This window comes from Saimiri boliviensis, chromosome 4 (genome assembly GCF_048565385.1).
Source record: "Saimiri boliviensis isolate mSaiBol1 chromosome 4, mSaiBol1.pri, whole genome shotgun sequence".
Classification (NCBI taxonomy): domain Eukaryota; kingdom Metazoa; phylum Chordata; class Mammalia; order Primates; family Cebidae; genus Saimiri; species Saimiri boliviensis.
Genome location: NC_133452.1, coordinates 73,528,320 through 73,548,974, shown reverse-complemented (window position 1 = coordinate 73,548,974; position 20,655 = coordinate 73,528,320). Strand labels below are relative to the sequence as shown.

At 35.6% G+C, this 20,655-nt stretch overlaps 1 long non-coding RNA gene across 2 annotated transcripts in view; it reads right to left on the bottom strand.

Annotated features, from left to right (window-relative positions):
- LOC141584283 (uncharacterized) overlaps nucleotides 1-20,655 on the bottom strand; it is a 162,625-nt gene that overhangs the window by 113,365 nt on the left and 28,605 nt on the right. For both annotated transcript variants that reach the window (XR_012517234.1, XR_012517233.1), the window contains exon 2: nucleotides 1,608-1,733. This is a non-coding gene — a long non-coding RNA (uncharacterized LOC141584283). The remainder of the gene's footprint in view (nucleotides 1-1,607; nucleotides 1,734-20,655) is intronic.

The following is a 20,655-nucleotide window of genomic DNA, read 5'->3' as shown; positions in this document are numbered from 1 at the left end:
CACAAATGTAAACAAATGTGCAAAAGAGGAAACATTCTGAAAGACGTTATAACCAGGAGAAATTTTTCACAAGAAATTGAGCAACTCCTACACAAAATGTCTAAAAGTATGTATGATTTTGATCTATTACTTCAGTCATAAGAAATCTATCCTTATAATATAACCCAAAGCATGAGAACATTCTATACAAAAAATTCATTCCTCCCAAACAATGTAGAAGTCAAGAAACAGGAGAATAATTACACAGTATTTTTTCCAAACTGCATTCCATTGTATGCTAATATATATTGTTTGAATAAAGTGTTCTATGCTCAAGAATATTTAAAAGATTCTTTAACACAGGAGTCTTTAAGCCTTTTGGGGATACTTTATACTCACATAAATTAGAAGTACCCAAGAGGGACGTTTATTAAAAAATTTTACCCATAGGCCATTAAAATACGGTTATATCTGAAGAACAACTAATTCCGTGAAAATCACCTGTAATTCATTTTATGATGGAAAAAGAAATGATGAGGGTTTGGAAGACAAGATTAAAGTTATGTGAAAGATAGAACAGGAATGTTGTTTTAGTGGCAAGGTAATTTGGATTTCACACAAAGATTCAATGAATTGTTAAGAAAATGACTCAGGGCCGGGCGCGGTGGCTCAAGCCTGTAATCCCAGCACTTTGGGAGGCCGAGGCGGGTGGATCACGAGGTCGAGAGATCGAGACCATCCTGGTCAACATGGTGAAACCCCGTCTCTACTAAAAATACAAAACATTAGCTGGGCATGGTGGCGCGTGCCTGTAATCCCAGCTACTCAGGAGGCTGAGGCAGGAGAATTGCCTGAGCCCAGGAGGCGGAGGTTGCGGTGAGCCGAGATCGCGCCATTGCACTCCAGCCTGGGTAACAAGAGCGAAACTCCATCTCAAAAAAAAAAAAGAAAAAAAAAAAAAAGAAAATGACTCAGTATTTCTTTATATTCAAGAGGGAGAGAATCCAACACAATTTAGTCTCCTCCCAGAGAGAAAACACAAGATATTTCACATTTACATAGATGCTGAGACCCATGTGTTCTGGAAGTGAATGTGAATACACTGGTTCTCAAATTGCTCATGTATCCAGACTAACTATTTGTCATTTGTTGTACTGCAGTTATGACATAGAGTTATTTGTTTTTGTTTTTGTTTCAATTATAAACACATTTTGTCTCAGACTGGGGAGAAGGTAAGTAACTGGAGTAAAGAATTTACCAAACTGTAAAGGTTCTTTCTTCATCCACACGTTAGGACAACCGTAGGAGAAAGGCTGAGGTATCATAAAACAAAATCAAAGAAATTTCTTTTTGAGGTGATGAAAAAGTTGCAAAATTGTCTGTGGTGATGGTTATGTATATCTATGAACATAAAATCCTTTGGATTATACACTTGAAATTGTATAATGTGTGAATTATATCTCAATAAAGCTTGGACCACGCACAGTAGCTCACATCTGTAATCTCAGCACTTTGGGAGGCCAAGGTGGGCTGATAACGAGGTCAGAAGTTCAAGACCAGCCTGACCAACATGGTGAAACCCCATCTCTACTCAAATACAAAATTTAGCTATGTGTGGTGGTACATACCTGTAATCCCAGCTACTCAGGAAGCCGAGGCAGGAGGATTGCTTGAACCCGGGAGGCAGAAGTTGCAGTGAACCAAGATTGTGCTGCTGCACTCCATCCAGCCTGGATTACAGAGCAAGACTCCATCTAAAAAGAAATAAAATAAATTTTTAAAAATTTTTATATATATATATATATATATATATATATATATATATACATACATACATACATATCATGACAAGAGAACTAAATCGTAGGAATCAGTCATGGAACTCTGTAAACAGAATCTTGGCCTAGGGAAAAAAGTCACTGTTGCACTAAAACCACGAATTTTACTCATGAAAAGCTATCTTTAAAATCGACTACTGACAAGATGTCTGCTCTAAATCAAAACTAGTTTTTTTCTCATTTGTTGGTCTTTCATTTGAAGCCAAAGAACATTACTGTGGATACACGTGGGCTATATTTACATAAAATTTTTTTTATTTAAATTCTACTCAAATAACTTTATCCTATTAAAATATGATATACTTTTAAAATACTTTTAATGGGGACTTTTTAACTGTCATAACTGATCTATACCACATGCTCCTCAGACAATTTTTCTCTGGTGTATCTAAAAGGCTCCAAACTGTTTCATGTTCTGAGGTATTTTACTGTATACATAACCTTTCTATGAAATTCATTGCATATTTGTAATAATCTGCTTCAACTAAAATAGGTTCCTATTATGTTATTATTCCTGTTTTATTAAATATATCCTGAATCTTTTATCTGTGAATTTATAATCTTACCAGTCAGCAATTACATTCTTCTATTAAAGGAAATCCAACTTCTTATCTTAGGAAATTGCATTCTGACATGAAGAAAATATATTTCATGATTTAAAAATATGAATCATAGTCCACATGAGACTCCCGAGTTTTCAAACTCACTTAGAAAGAGCTGGCAGAAAATATGCTGAACTAAGATAAGTATTTTAGTAAGGAAATGATTTCACTTATTTAAATCTGTCATTAAATATCCTAAGTTTTGTTAAATAACTGCATAAAACCCCAGATTTCATAGTAATTAAGTAAGACCATCTTTGACTCTTTGTCAAAGATAAATCAGTCTTTAATTATTAATAACTTGGCTCCCAAATTTAGCTGTACTTTATAACTTTTGGCCATCAAATTAATTACAGGATGAAACCAATAAAAAGGTGCATTTTAAAAAAATTTTATGATATAACTGTTTTTGGTTAAACAGATACATTCTGAATCTTCGTTAAAATAAGAAAATTGGGTAATTACTTATAGTCTGACTTAGAACTTAACAATTACATAGATGTGTTTTGCCTATAGCAACATGATTTTACAATCAGAAGAATATCCAGTGTCCTTGGAATGGTGGTTCTCACTAAAGAAAGATTGGGGCCTCTAGAATGCTGAAAAAGTCACAGTAGGTTGATTTCATGGTTCACTAGATGATTGTTTAGGTAAATCCAACCTGATCACCATAAGACTTTGTTTGAATGTTCTTCATCTAGACCATCCAGGATTCACCCTTTCTGTGTCTGCATTCTTAGGTGATCTTTTAGCCCTACTCAGTTTCATTCACACCTAGAAGAAATTCATTCTTTCAGCAACAACATATTAAGACCACTTAAAAGATACAAAACACACTAGCAGTAAACATAGCAGACAGTATAAAACAGATCTTATATTCTAAGGTGTGGGAGCATGGTAAACAGACAACTAACATACTAACACATATACAACAGTCTGTCAGGTGGTGTGAAGAAATCTTGAGAAAGTAGGGGTAACAGTTTATGTTCAAGTGAGGAGGATTACTTCAGAGAGGATATAGTATCTCTGAATGAAGTGAAAGTTTAAGTTAGCAAAGAACTAGGGAATACCATTCAAGGCAAGACAAGAAACAGCAAAAGCCTTGAGGTGGCATTTTTCAATAACAATAACTCCAGTAAAACAAGAATATAGTGATCCAAGCAGAGAGAGTTTAGGGAACATGATATGTCTTGGGCTAATTGTGATCCCTCAAAATTCATTTGTTAAAGTCCTAACTCCTAGCCTCTCCGAATGTGACTGTTTTGGGCAACAGGATTTTTAAAAGTCATTAAGTTAAAATAAGGTCATTAGAGTGCGCCATAATACAATACAACTGGTGTCTTCATAGGAGGAGATTTGGGCACAGAAAGGTACAGGAAAAAGACAGCAATCTACAAGCCAAGGACAGGCTTTAGAAAAAATAACACTGTTGACATTTTGACTCTAGACTTGTGGTAAGGTTATGTTGCTTAAGCTACTCTGTGTGCAGTAATTTTTTATGGTAACCCTAGCAAACTAATGCAAGGTGGAGGAGGTAGCTAAGAGTTAGATCAAGTGGGGTCTTGGGTCAGTATTTGGCTTTAATTTTGAGATAGATGGGAAATTATTGGATAGCATTCGGGAGGAAATGAGATTATTGAATTTCTTTTCAAAGACATCCCAACAGTTGGGTAGAACATTTCATGGAAGAGAGTATATTCTTATAACAGCCTTCAGACCACAACTAGTGTGAACACTGCCTCCATCTCAAAGGCACATGATCAATCTCTAGAGTTACCTTTGACACCTGTGAGAGCCCAAAATAGTAGCAACCTTGGAAATGATTGATAGAAGGAATGAAGGAGAGAGAAGTATTTTTATATGCAAAAAGGCATAAAAATTTTTTAAAAATCCAAATTTTGAAATTATAACCATACTCTATGACATTGTAACTTTAGGATAATTAACAGAATCTGGATAGTTTTATTAAAAGAGAGCCTGGAGAATATTGATATAAAAGATTTTTACTGAAAATTATATTTTATTTGGAGTTTAATGTTAATTTATATTTTATAATGTAAAGTATTATACTTTGATACTATATTATACTATAATAACATATCTTAGTCTGCAAAAAGAATTCAACATTGATGAAAATCAAGTGTATTCTCACAAATACTGTTTTTCAAAATGTGATAATAAGCCTTCAAAAAATCTCTCTGTTCTGTATTACATTTTTATTTGGACCTAAAAATTCTCTTCACTATGACACAAAATTGGGGTCTACATTAGAATATTTTAATTTTTAGTTTATATTGAATTCAGCACATTAGAACTCTAATAACTTCAAATAATTTTCATCAGTATAAAGGAATGGTTATAGATACACAATGCACAGATTTACATATGGATTTCACTGTGGTATCAATCCATTCAAGTCAGCAAAGCATAAAAATAGCCAAAAAGAAAATGCTGTGACTAAATGTAAGGTTCTTAAAATGGCAGTAGAAAAAACATTATTTTATTTAAACCTATCAAATACCATTTTCATGAAAATAAAAATAAATACAATTTGTTTACAAGTATATTTACTAGCCATAAATAAATGCAAAATACAATTCAGTGTTATTTAAAATGAGCTTTCATCACAGGCACATTTCTCGAATACATTCCTGAAAATGGCATTACTGTATAAAAGAAAAAAAGTTGCAGTAGACATGATCTGCAGACAGAAGTCAGTTTTATTTCGATATTATTGACAGCAATAAAGGAGAGAGCACAGAGCAATTCTCGATACCCAGATCCAGCTCCATACCAAGACAAAGATCTGGAGGGTTTTTAAGCTCTGGGGTGACCTAGCAAAAAAGTTCTGGAAGATATTAATGGGGTAGTTGATAAATGAAATGTGTTGAGTACATTGAGTTATTCTTGAGTTTGCAAATGGTTTTCTCTGGGCTTAGGCCATCTGTGTTTGCTAATGTGTCCACAGAAGATAGGCTTCTCCCTCCCACAGATACCGATAGAAGCACTCTCTTCCTTGATGATTACATTTCCAAGGGCTGGTTCCCAGGCCCTCTGGAAAGACACTCTTAGGTTGTAAAATTGCAAGAGGCTGAGGATATTTACATACATTTAAAATTGGCAGAGAAAAAATACATAGTTGGAAACGTTCTTGTCAATGCTTTAACAAAAGAGGAGATGGAGGCCTAAAGTCAAAGAAACCTGTCTAAAGTTTAGTCAAGCTGAGAGAAACATTAAGTCAGTTTAGGTAAACTGTAAGATGGGCCACATTAAACATTTTAGTTAAATTTTTTTTTTTAATTTTAGGATTAATAATTGTAGTTTTAGGTTTTAGTATGTATGTCTTTTTCTTAAAATTAGATATATCATATAATTTTACACACCCCTCAATTCTTATTTAGAGCAACATGCAGAAGGAAATATTTTTAGTTAGGGAGAGTATGGGCTTCAGAAATCACCATGACTCAAATCTGCCACATAATAGCTGTGTGACCTTCAGTAGTTGGTAACCTTCTTCTGTTTTGTAAAATAAAAACAAAGATAGCCATCTTACACAACCTTTGGCTAAGTCTAAGAAGATATAATTGTAAAACATCTAATATAGTGATAAGCACAAATATGATGGTTGTCAAATATCATTTCCCTCCGTCTAATGCCCATAAAGGTGTGGGAATAAACCTTCAATTAAAAAAAATAACAATTTTCTGATAGGAGAAGAAGTCTTTATTCTCTACCATTTTTTTCCCTTCAAGCACATATAATATAACTCATATGACTGAATGTTTAAAACAAGGTTGTTGAAGTTGCCAGTTTGGAAATTTCATACCTTAGTGCACCAGTGGCTTCTGTGACCTTAATTGTACCTCTGGGTCAGCACTCATTCATTTCTGAAATAAATACAATACAGGAAAACATCTCTATCTTAACAAGGGTGTTTTTCACATTACTGAAAAAAGTATTTTTAAGGTACACGAGATGAAAGCACTGTTGTTATTAAATATGTGATGAATTGTTAGCAATTCATACTCTGTGATGATGTAAGAGTCAGCTTCAGGAGACAAACACTCTCAAGAGTCTTGGGCAGAAGAAACCGTATAATGGCAATTGAATTAGCTGCTAAATTGGAAAAAATCATTGAGAAAATCCAGTATCCCTATGAAAACAAAAGAAGCTATTATATCTCAGTACAATAGTTATAACACTGGAAGGGAAGTTTAAATGATCTAATTATTTCTTGCCCATATCTGTAAGAGTCAAGTGCTTCACTGGGACATAGCCAAGACATTGTCTTTTATAGAGCAATGCACTTAAAAAAATTTTTTAGTATTTAATTTAGTATTTGCAGAATTTTTGTTCCTATTAAGAAATTAATACATACTAATTAATTTTTGTCACAGATATATTAATATATTGTTCACCTGTATAATCAGTAAATGTTTTAAAATTTGCAAATGATAAAATGAATATTGAACAAAACCTTCCCAAAGTTTACAAGGTTTTTTTAATAAGTTGTAAAATTTCAGCCTGAGAAGAGATAAACTTTTTATTTAAGATGAAACAGGTTTTGATAGGAAAATTCACATTTTAAATAAGACCAATACCTACTGGTGAGGAAATGAAGTTTATAATATTGCAGCAAGTTACAGTTAAAATACCGAATTCATTAATTATAAGCAATCCTTAAAAGTTCTTCATAAAAACCCTGAAACTTGAAATCGTAGCTATAAATCGCCTCTTTCTAAACTGTCCTAGTGGATCCTGACTAGCAGCACTGAACGGTAGAAATTCCTTTTTTCATTGGTCAGATAGTTTTTAAATCACCAGGTTCTCTGTAAAATACTAGAAACATAAAGACAAGTTAGGTGTGATTTTACTTCTTGATAAGGACCTACAGTCTAGATGAGAAAAAAAAAACCTTAAAGAAATAGTTCAAATAAAATAATCAGCTGCTATGATAGAAGTCTGTACATAACATAATGCAAACATAAGGAAGTCACTCTACCTGGCAGAGATAAAGGGAAGTAAATATTAATACAGGAGGTGATACTAGATGTAAACTTTGCTGACGAGGTAGATGTTTTTAAGGTGGACAGGAACAGGAAATGGTAGGTCAGGCAGAGGAGTTGGAATGAACAAAATCATAGATGAATAAAATTCTCCAGTGAATCTGAGAATTGTGTATGGGGAAACAGAATTTTTGCTTTGGACCAAGACTTAAAGGGAGGGGACGTAGATTTTTAACATGAGCAGATGCAAGCAGATGGTGGAAGAACAGATAAACCACAATGCCACAGTCCCAGAACTGTGCACCAAGGCAACTCAGGATACCAGAGAAAACACTCAAGAGTATCATAGGATACATTAAATTTCAGAAGGAAACACAGCAGTATCTCTGAAACACCATAAACACAACACCTGTTAAGTTGTTGGAACCTAACTACTTAATAAATAAAACTGCTCAATATTTATTTTGGCTGATAAGTGCTTTGAAGAATGGACTCCAAGAAGCAAGAAAGCCTGGAAATCATGGCCTGAATGGCTTTTAAAAAACAGGGAAAGTTAGAAGTATTTTAAGCAGGGGAATAAAATGGACAAATACGTATTTAGGGATGCTCATTCTAGCAGCAATGGGAGGATATATTAGAGATTTGCCATTTTGGACACAATATGAGATGTCTAGTAGATGATGAAAATCAAAAGAATAACAAAAAAAAGTGTTCTTCCTTTAATATGCTAGAGGTTTTTGGAAAGACTCTTGAAATTAGTAAGTTATATTCACATTTACTTAAGATCTTCATTTAGTCATACTGTATTTACTGTTTGGCTGTTTGAGTAAAGCCATTTAAAGTGTGACACAGAGCAGCAATCTGCCAGGGAGTAACATTTTTGCATGTTCCAGTAATACGGTGTGTTTAAAATACTAGGCTGGCATCACACTACACCTTTAACTTACTTTGCAAAGAAAGTCAATATTCTACTAATTGAAAGCCAGTGATTTAGACCAATCAGACTAATGGAAACCAAGTAGCACACATGACTCACACAGTATCTTCACATTTAACCAAAATTCCTGGTTAGCCACATCCCAAAGCTTCCCTTGCTACTAAGGTCCTTATTTGCAAGATCATTTTATGACCTCAGCAATCCAAGTCCTATATTAAAAGAAAGCTCAAAATATGTTATGGTTAATATTAGATTGAAATTTATTTCTATGAGCCAGGCAGTCTTCTCAACGTTTGACATGCATTATTTTACTTATTCCCTACACCCACCCCATGATGAAGATGCAATTATCAGTGTTCCCAATTTACACATAAAGAAACTGAAACATAAATTGAAGTGTTCCAGGTCACATTAATATGAAGGTGGATCTGAGACACAAGCCAGATTTTATGATTCCAGAGTCCATAGTCTTAACAACTTTATATCTCTTCCATGTGGGAGCAAAAACTAAATTTTGTGTTTGTTCTTATTTATTTTAAGCATTTTATGTGTAACTATGTAAGCTCTCTTTAACTTATATTAATTGAATAAAAGTGTTATTAATTTCATTGTAAGGAAAATATTGTAATTATGGAGACATATTAATAAAAATCACAAGCCTGAGTAGAGCAGTGAGAGGGAGGTAACATTAAAAAGGCAGCTTCACTAGCCATACTTTGGTGCTCATGGCATAGTCCTTAAGTTTGTGAATGAAAGAAACTTGGGTTTATCAATTCTTTTAGATTTATATGGTCCTCAGGAACAGGTTGACATTAATAAAGTCATAAAACATTGATGTTTAACTTCAAATGTTAGCATGTGGACACTGACATACTAGACAAGTCACCAGAATCCTTGTGCCTACGAGCTAGGTACTTGATTATATCAAAGTGCTTAAAAGAAACATTTGAAAATAAATCAAATGGTTGGAAGATTGCAGATAAAGTTAGGTCAAACAAAAACAGAAGGTCTTTGGAAGACCTTCTTCTGTGATAAAGCTTAAATACTTATAACAAATTATATCTTTAAAACTGAGGTGATCAAGAGTGGGGAAAGTTTTTTTTTTAACTTTTATTCTTGCCATGATAAAATTTAAATACTTATAACAAAGCATATCTTTAAAACTGAGGTGATAAAGGGTGGGAAAAGTTTTTCTTTTATTTTTATTTTAGGTTCAGGGGTACAAGTCCAGATTTTTTATATAGGTAAGCTGTGTGTCATGAGACTTTGATACACAGATTATTTTGTCACAAAAGTAATAATAATGCTACCCGATAGATATTTATTCTGATCCTCTCCATCCTCCACCATAATTAGATTCCAGTGTCTGTTCTTTCTTTCTTTGTGTTTATGTGGTCTTGCTATTTAGTTCTGACTTATAAATTAGAACAAATGATATACTTGGTTTTCCATTTCTGCATTTGGTTTTCCATTTCTACATCTAGTTTTCCATTTCTACATCTGGTTTTCTATTTCTACATTAGTTTCCATTCTACATAATGACTTCCAGTTCCATCCATGTTAGTGCAAAGATTATGGTCTCATTCCTTTGTATGGTTGCACTGTATTTCATGGTGTCTACTACTGGTGGACATTTAGGTTGATTCCATGGCTTTACTATTGTGAGTAGTGCTGCAATGAATATATGCATGCATAGGTCTCTATGGTAGAACAATTTATATTCCTTTGGGCATATACCCAATAATGGCATTGCTGAATCAAATAGTAATTGTTTTAATTTATTTGAGAAAATACCACATTGCTTTCCACAATGGCTAAATTAATGCACACTCCCACCAGCAGTGAATAAGCATTCCCTTTTCTCCTCGACTCCAGAAGTATCTTTTATTTTTTGACTTTTTACTAGTAGCCATTCTGAGTGGTGTGAGATGGTATCTCATGGTTTGGATTTGTATTTCTCTGATGATTAGCGATTTTGAGTATTTTTTAAAAATATGCTTCTTGGCCACATGCATGTCTTCTTTTGAAAAGTGTCTGCTTAGGTTCTTTGACTATGTTTTTATGGGATTTTTTTTTTTTTTTTGCTTTTAAATTTATTTAAGTTCCTTATAGATGCTGTATATTAGATATTTGCTGGATGTATAGTTTGCAAATATTTTTCCCATTCTGTAGGTTGTCTGTTTACTCTGTTGATAGTTTCTTTTGCTGTGCAGAAGGTCTTTGATTTAACAGGCTCCCATTTGTCAATTTTTAGTTTTGTTGCAAATGCTTTTGGTGTCTTTGTTTTGAAATCCTTGGCAAGTCCTATGTCCAGAATGGCATTTCCTAGATTACCTTTCAGAGGTTTCATAGTTTTAAGTTTTACATTTAAGCCTTTATTCCGTCTTGACTTGATTTTTGTGTGATATAAGGTAGGAGTCCAGTTTTAACCTTCACAGATGGCTAGCCATCTATCCCAGCAACATTTATTTACTGAATGGCAGGTCATTTCCACATTGATTGATATTGTCAGCTTTGTCAAAAATCAGATGGTTGTTGGTGTGTAGTCCTATTTCTGGGCTCTATTCTGTGTCATTGTTCTATGTGTCTGTTTTTGTACCAGTACCATGCTGTTTTAGTTACTGTAGCCCTGTAGTATAGTTTGAAGCCAGGTTAACATGACACCCCAACTTTGTTCATTTTGTTGAGAATCTTCTTGGCTATTCAGGCTCTTTTTTGGTTTCATATAAACTTTAAAATATTTTATTTTCTAATTCTGTGAAGAATGTCATTGATAGTTTGATAGAAACAGCATTGAATCTGTAAATTGCTTTGGTCTATGGTCATTTTAACAATATTGATTGTTAAAGCATGGGATCCCATAAGCATGGGATGTCTTTCCATTCATTTGTTTCATTTTTTGAGCCGTTTCTTCTTGTGTAGTATCTTGCAGAGGTTCTCTGCATTTCCTGAATTTGAATGTTGGTCTCTCTAGGGAAGGTTTAAGGTGAAAGTGGATGATCATAAAGAAAGGAGAAAACATGACAAAGAACAGGGAAAAGAGGAAATCCAAATTTGGAAATACAAGTATTTTAAAATATCTGTTTATCTACTAATTAATAGATAGGTATACAGAGATTATGAGTAACAACTACAAGAGAGGATATAAGACTGGTCATATAATGAATGGATGTTTTCTTGAGAGCATTGATAGAATTTAGTGATATTTACTTTAGCTACAAAGGGGAGAAGTATTTGGAGGTTTTCAACCATAGATATATTTGAGAGGCTTTTTAAAAATTACTACCACTTAATGAATCTTACTCTGTGGCAGTGAGTAAGTGAATACTTTGGATATATTAGTAAAAAGATAATTTTTCATATATTAGCTCATACAATTTTAAATAACTATTTTTGGCATAGCATTTATTAGGAATAGAAAAAGTTATTATAAAGAACAAAAGTTCTTTATAAAAATTATTGTTATAGTCTGGGTGCAGTAGCTCACGCCTGCAATCCCAGCACTTTGGGAGGCCTAGAGGAAGATCATGAGGTCAGAAGTTCGAGATCAGCCTGGCCAGCATGGTGAAACCCTGTCCCTACTAAAAATACAAAAAATTAGCCAGGCACGGTGGCATGCACCTATAGTCCCAGCTACTTGGGAGGCTGTTGCTTGAACCTGGCAGGCTGAGGCTGCAGTGAGCCAAGATAGCACCTCTGCACTCCAGCCTACAGCCTGGACAACAGAGCGAGACTCTGTAAAACTAAATGGAGACATTTTTTAAGTGTAAAGTTATTTTCTGCTTTGGGGGAAATAAATATCAAAGAACCACAGCTACAGTTCCAGGTTCAAGGTGGCAAGCAGACTCCTAAGACACAGATTAGCTTTAATCTATTGCTACGTTTGTTTACTGTTTTGACAGAATACAAGACAGAAACTATAGCAACTAGAGCATCTTCAACTTATGTTTTTCTAGCTCAGCAACTTCCAAGTACACAGTTGTCTGTCTCACTATGTAGATATTTGGGTTTCATGGATGAGAGTCAAGATATGTGTGGATCACCTTGACAAGTAGAAGCAACAGGCTATGCTTTCCAAGTAATCCTTTATGATGTTCAAGTCTATAGGCCCAAAACTGCATGACAGCTTGCAGTTCTCCTAACTCAGAGCTGACTTCACTCAATATCCAGAAATACCATTTCTCATTTTTTGTTGCTTCATTCCTCCCAACACAAGAGTGCCATGGGAAATTAAGGTCATTCTCTGAGAAGCCCACATCAGATAAGGCTAATGTTACATTCTTACTCACAGTTTCACCTCCATGACCTCAAGTCAATATTTTCACAAAACACACTCCTTAAATGTTCCATGGTATTTTTTCTGATAGGCACATCTCTAATATTTTGTACATAGGAAAAAACAAACTAGTACACTTGTGACCACCAAATTTGTACCGTTAATCTTCTTCCCAAAATATGTTCATCTTAACCAACATACTAAACAAGTCTCTTGATAACTAAACGAGTCTTTTGATACCTTATTAGTGAATTACAGTTTCCCTCTCACTCAATATCACACATACCTTTTAGAAGTTTTTAGGGACATTTAGAAGTGTGTTTAGTTTCTCTAAGGACAATTAGTTTCTAAGGGCTTGTCATCAAGTGGAGATTTCAAAGCAGTTTCTCAAAATATCTTTTCATCCTGGGGGGTCATGATCATTATACATTTTATTTCCTTTAAGTTCCATATATGAGGCTATAAAATACTTTATTATACCAAATGGCAGTAAATGAGAGATTAAAGTAATGCTTAGCACACAAACTACTTGTTAACATTACAGCAGATAGCAGCAGTTAAGATATTAAAGTAATACTTAGCACACCGAACACTTATTTTTATTACAGTGTAATTTCCTCATCCTTCCCAACAGAACTATCTCTTACCCACGTGCCATACATTTTCAATGACAGGAATAGTCACTAGAGTATTCAGTAAATTCAGAATTCTTTCTGGCCTAGGGGCCTAATCATATCTCTGCTATGAAGAAGCAGGATTTTATTGACACTGGTTCCCACATATAAAAGTAGAGCACAACCAACTTACCCTTTAGAGAGGACACAGTGTTGGTCTTTTGATGGTCACTAACTGCATCACCAGAAATGGTGGCTCCTTTTAAATTCATGGTACATATATTGTCAGAATCACTTGTCCCAGTGACATCCTGCTATAGTTCAGGTGGTCCTTCGCATTTTTATAGTGCATCTAAATTTCCAAAGCACTCAGGCATTTTCCTTTAAACACAATAGAAATAAAGCATAGCAGAGAGCACTTCTTGCATGAGCAAACAGGCCCTCTCCCAGAGGTTCTGCACAGGATAATATCCCAAATGACTTTTCCCTCCAGATAAAAATAAAGCCTCACCAAATCCTGTTCTTATAAATAGATGACAGGTTTGCAGAGGTATAAGATAACTGGTCCTCCTCTAACACTAGGTAATAAAACAGTACTTAGGGTCAGTTCTACCTTGGTCACCCTGGGCAAAATAACTATCTACAACATGTCCTTAGGAAAACAGATATCCAAGTGCAAAAGAATACAGTGTATTCAGTAGTATACTTTAGTTGGACAAAGGGCAAATGCAATGCTTGTCTAATCCACTTGATCTGATAACACAGAAGGAAACGTTTGTTAGGTACAAAAGACAAAGATTTACGTCACAGCATCATTTCCCAACCCTTTATTCCCAGTACACAAAAACCCTTCTTAAGGTTGTTTCTCCACCAATGCTCCCCGTGTTTGGGTGAAGCACACACCCCCTTATAAGCTTCCTAGCCAGCCCTTCTTATGCTTTACTTCCTTAGCATCTTCTGTTATTCAAAATGAATGTTTTAGCTGACCATTCCAATTTTTAATTAAGCCACTCCTATGTGGCTGGTAGGAGTATATGTCCACTACATATGGTTCTTTTGGTCTCATTTTGGAAACTTGGCTATGGTCAAATGCATTCTCCATGAAGTGTAGGGCAGGGACTCAAAACACTTGTCTATCCCCAGAAAGACCCATTGGAATACTCCAGGAGTAAAGAACTGGGTCTGTATAATCCATCTGCCAGTGATGCGCTTGCCATTGACCTCAGGGAATTCTCTGCCATTTTTTGACTTTTTTTTTTTCTTCTTGATAGCATTCAGGACAGCCTGTCACAATAGTAATGGCTTTTCTGGATGGCACTGGTCTATGCCAATTGCTTCCAACTGCTGTGACATGGCTTGAGCACCACTGTCACAGCTCATCTCATACACTCAACTGATTTTCCTCTTTGGGAGACCGGGGCATTTACTTTGGCTTTCCAGTGCTTCCCTAAGACACTATTGAGTTTTCTTTGCAGGCATCTAAAAATGTACTTCTCACCAGGAGTTTTCAAAGGGACTTCCACAATTGCATCTCTTCACATCAAGATAATCTTGTGTACCTATGTGTCAAGGAAGCATTTGCCTGCCTGTCCATGCAACACAGTCCTGGGGAAGGCCCAAGATCTTTACATATTTAGACATAACATTGAGGCCAAGAATCAAGTTCTTCCTGAACTATTAACATGCAACATACACTGACTTCTATTCAGGCCACTGTGTATGCTTATCATTGCCTCTTCAGCTCAGATTTTTATAGTACATTGGCAGTTAGCTGAAGCCTTCCATGGAGAGTCCCATCATTCAGCACAGGAACTCTCATTAGCAAATAAGTCAGATATTTTGTCGCAGCAGTGTTCAGAACCTTTGGCAATAAGGGTGGGTAGCTTTTCAGGAGTGTCATTGCAGAGGCAGAGATGTTACCTGCTCATGGATACAGTGCATTTCCTCAGAGTCTATCTCTTTCGCGTGTTCCCAAATATACTGTATTATTCCATTCTCACACTGCTGATGAAGACATACTCAAGACTGTCCAATTTATAAAGAAAAGAGGTTTAAATGACTCACAGTTCAGCATGGCTGGCAAGGCATCAGGAAACTTAAAATCATGGTGGCAGGAAGGAGAAGAATGAGAGCCAAGTGAAGGAGGAAGCCCCTTATAAAACCATCAGATCTCATAAAAACTTACTATAATGAGAATAGCATGGGGTAAACGATTTACCTCACTGATTCAATTACCTGCCACTGGGTCCCTCCCATGACATGTGGAAATTATGGGAAATTATGTGGAAACAATGGGAACCACAATCAAGATGAGATCTGGGTGTGGATACAGCCAAACCATACCATATATCATTCCTATTTTATTAGGGAACTTGTACAACTCCCTTTTTATTGAAATCTCTTTTTTTATATCACCCATGACATTGTAGATAACTCGAGCCTCAAGTCATTACAGGTAATGCAATGTAATCTGATGCTCTTTGAGTATAAGGGCTGTTTCTTACTAGAGCCAAAAAACAGGCTAATACCTATATCACAAATAGGCTGTTTTCAGACCCAATATGAGGAATTTTTTAGTCCAGAACTCCTGCAATCACCGTTAAGTAGCATTCTAAGGCTTTGGCTATGGACTCGTCTGTGTTTTAGCAGTGGACTTCTCTAAAACCACTAGTTATATCAGGATTATAAAATCCCAAAAAGACAGCGCGACCTACCTCTGGTCTGGATCTCATTCAAATCCATTGCTTTTTCTAGTCACTTTATATATTGCGGCCAACAGGATTTCCAAATATGGCATATGTGTCCTAGAATCCAAACAACCCTTTGCGAGTTTGTACCTCTCTTGCTAGGAAAAATGGCTCAGAACAATTTGTTCTTTATGGTATGTGAAATGCTTCTAAGGGTCAGATTATTCCCAGAGAAAAGACTGACTAATACTGAAAGTATTAGTCAGTACTAATTAGTCAGGACTAATACTGGGTCCTGAATCTTAACCAGATTATTCAGGCATCCCTTGTCTAGTCCGATTGCAGCTACAGTTTGTAAATCTTCCTTCCCTCCATTCTCAGCTTACTTCCTGAGAAGGAAAGTATCATATCATCAACTTCATGAATCAATGAGCTTTCAGAAATAGAGACTCAAATCTTGTCTTATAGTGCAGTAGCTAAATTCTGGAGAATGTGTGTAACCTTAAAGGAAGATAGTAAAATACATATGATGAAATAATCTATCATGCAGATACAAATGATACTTGACATTTTTTCCAGATTCCAAGCTTATTAAAGCACATTCCCTGCCAAACCTTCCGGTAGTTTTGCATCATGCCTGGCATAAGAGAGACTTTGGTGAAAATTGTTTTTCTTAATTCTGTATTTTCTTGCAAGGTAGACATGCCTAACATGAAGAGAATTGATAGGGTTGGGCACAAGTGCTTCCATGACCCCTTTAATCAAGACTGAGGTTTCCTGCTGCTTTCCTGGAAAATTATGCAGTTTAGTATTTACCACAGAAAAGGGCAATTGGAAAGCTTTCCACTTAGCAGATCTGATAAAAACCTGGCAAAGGGCAGATCACTAGCATTCAGCTATGGACCAGTAAGAAGGGTAAGACCTTCCATTTTTGCTTCATATTCTTTCCAGTTATTCATCCAAGTAAAGAGAATGGCATCACTATTCTTATCTATTTCCACTATTTCCTTATCATGTTCCTCTCTGGAGCTCTACTAGGGCCTTGGTGTCTTCTCTCACAGTATCTCCTTCCCACCCCAGCCCTTAGCTTCCTCTTCGGCTTCTTAATATTATATTTTTGCTCTCCACATATATTATAGTACATTATGTACCAATATTCAATTGTCTCAAAAAGTTTTGTTCACCAGCCCGAGGATATTCTACTTTAACCTAAGCACATGGTCTTTGAACTGCTCTGTGGGGTAGGGCAAAATGCCCTGGCCTTCAAGTTAATCTTTATTGGTTAACTTGTTAATTCCATTGCCTCTACCAATGGCGTTTATTTATCACACTGGATCGACAACTTTTGTTACTGTCCCTCAATAGCATCACTGGATTTTTAGTAATGGACTTTTCTAAAACTACTGATAATGTCAGGTTTATAAAATATAATACAAAAGGGACAGCTTGGCTTCCCTTCTCTGGATCTCATTCAAATCCTTTTTTCTCCTAGTTTCTTTGCATACTGGGGCCGAGGGGGTTTCCAAATATGGCATTTGTATCCTCCAGAATGCAAACAGTCCTTTGAGGCTTTATGCCTCTTTTACTAGTGAAAACAGGTCAGGACAATTTGTTCTTTACCATTTGTGAAATGCTTCTAGTGGCCAGATTATTCCCAGAGAAAGGACTGACTAATCTGGGTTAAATTCATACAGATTGGCTTAAAGGGAGCATATTTCATGGGACTCACTAAGGAAGATAGCTGGCAGATATGGAGCAAATGTTCCTCTTCCCAACTGGTGACAATGAGCCAGTATATCTTTTCAGAGAATTCAATAAATGCCTTATCTTTTCATCCTGTGTCTTAACAGCCATCTAATGACAGCTGTATCTGATTCACCCTTTTCTTATATCTTTAACTGCCCATTCCTCTTGCCTTGCTTTGTCTATCCATTTTAACAGTTTCCTAGGAGATAAATCTGTGTAACTCAACCATTCAGGCATCAAATGTTCATCAGAATCTGCTGTCCTAACCCTATCCTGTCCTACTTCCCTGCATCACAATGATTCGACTCAAAGACCTGAAAGCCAAGGCTACTTCTGACACCATTGTGTAGCACAGCATTTGTCTTCAGCTAGAAAGCCAAGTCAGAAGACACAGGCAAGCTTTAATATAATACTGTTTACTTAGCATTATAGAAGAAAATAGGCAAGACACGAAGCAGGTGTAGCATCTTCATCTCATCATCACCTCATCTCAGTAGCTACCCAAGTACAGAAATGTAATTTTTTTTAAAAAAAGGTTTCTTTTACATCCTCACACACATATGTATGCATGGCTGCCACAAATGATTGCCAAGATGTGTGTGCAACCTTGAAACATGGAAGCTACAGCCTCTATTTCCCACCAACTTTTTATACCATAGTTATCACACAGGCTCAATGCCCATGTGCATGACAACTCACAGCCCCTCTAACCTGAGGCAGACGTTGTGTTCTGCAAAACAAATGAGCCAGTCAAAACATTCCTCATTTGTCTTAAATCTGCTGTTTCCATGGAAACAGTCCTATGAAAATCTAAGATCTTTCTGAAGCAGTCTTGATATGCAGGCCTAATAGTAACTCTTTCTTCGCAAAAGCTTTATACATATGTATGTATGTATGTATGTATGTATGTGGTTAAATGTCATGTGTTAATCACCTTTTTGAAACTTTTGTATTTATATGTAGTTTTCATTTACCACGATCCTAATTTGTGAAAACCACATTTCTAATTTGTGAAATACAACACAAACAGAAAGGTGCACAAAATATTAAATACAGTAAAATATAATATATATGTGTGTATATATATATAATCATTAATCCATCCCCCAGATTGAGAAACTGAACATTGTCATGACCTCAAAAGCCTCCAGGTTGTTACTTCCCCAACTAAGACTCCTCAATATTCCTTAGTCCTGTGCATGTCTTTAACTTTTATAATAATCACAGCTACATGTAATTTTAGTTTTATCACTAAGTATACATTGCTAAACAATACAGTTAAGGTTTTCCTATTTCAAATTTTTAATAAATACTACCTATTTATTTTGGGTTTTTTTTTTTTTTTTTGCTCAACATTCTCTAAGATAGTGCAACAGCCATTTGCTTTTTATTACTATGCAGTATTCTATTTTATAAAACTGTCACGATTTAATTCAGTCTCTTATTGATGGCTATTTATTTTATTTCAAGTTAGGGTAATACAAACAGTGTCCTTATAATATTCTCTGCATTTCTTTAAGGTAAGCATTATCAGTTTCGTTTTGTTTATTTTAAACAAACAGAATAATATAGAGAGAAAATGTCATTTACTCAATATCATGCTGCTGGTAGAATTGGACTTTAAACCTAATTCTAGAGTGCTGTGACTCCAGAGTCCATGTTCTCAATTTCTTCAATACTTCTTGCAATAAGAAGCATGTTGTAACAAATACAGTGAGAACTGAGATTAAGAAAATTGACTAATTCAACAAATTCTAAGAATACAGATTCAATACAATTTTGTGATTAAGGCAGTTGCTGAAGAAGATGGAAAAATCAATAGTAACATTGATTAAGCACCTGGCTTGAATAAGTGATTGGTGATATCATTTAATGAAATACGGAACACAGAAAAATGACCAAGGTTGACAGATGAGGAATTCAGATGGACTTGAACATATCACATTTGGTACCGGCAAGACACCCCTTGACTAAATAACAGCTAGCATTATTGAGAACTAGCAGTATGCCAAGAAGTGTTCTGAAGTTTCTACATGCATTAATTTGATTCTCACAACAAACCTAAGGAGCAGATCCCATTATTGTGCCCATTTTATAGATGAGGAAAGAAAACTAAGGGAAACAAAGTATAATCTCATTGTTACAAAGCTAGCTAATGAGATATTTACATAAGCAGCCACTTCTAAAATCCATATTCCTAAGCATAAAATATGTAAGGTCTTTTGATAAAAGGTCATGGGCAACAGGCAGTTAGCTATACAGAGTTGAGGCTTAGGTAGATCTGGGCTGGAATATAGATCTGAAAGTATTTACATGTCAGTAAATATATGCAGGGTCAATTACATCATTAATTCTCAGCCATAGATGATTTTGCCCCCCAGGAAACATTCAGCAGTGTTTGGAGATATTTTGTCATAACTGCAGTGGGTGCTAGTTGTATATAGTGGGTGGGGGTCAGGGATGCTGCTAAACATCCTACAATGCACAGGATAGTCCCTCACCACAAGAAATTATCCAGTTCTAAATGTCAATAGTGCCAAGATTAAGAAACCCTGTCCTACACAGCTTAATCACTGGATGGAGGCTGACCTAGGAAGAGTGATGAAGACTAGGAAACTCTTCAGTGGAGACTTGTTTACTGATAGCACTTATAGCAGGTAGGATAAGAAGTTCTTTATTCCTAAGTAGGAATGTATCAGTGTGTCACAGCATCTGCCATGATTATGGAAGGGAGATAAAGAAACACAGCCAGATGGGTCTCCAACAGAGGGGGAACCCTGCTTTCAACCACCTACTAGGTTCAACAGTATATTAAGTCATGCCTTTCTGTTTTCTGCAATTCTGATGCTTTGACATCTTAGGGTTTTGCTGATCCTGGAAAGCCTACCCCTTCCAAACTAGCCATCTCCTACATAGTAAATGACTAGCCCAGGAGTGTGAGGATCAAGTGCAAACCAACAATGCAGAGCT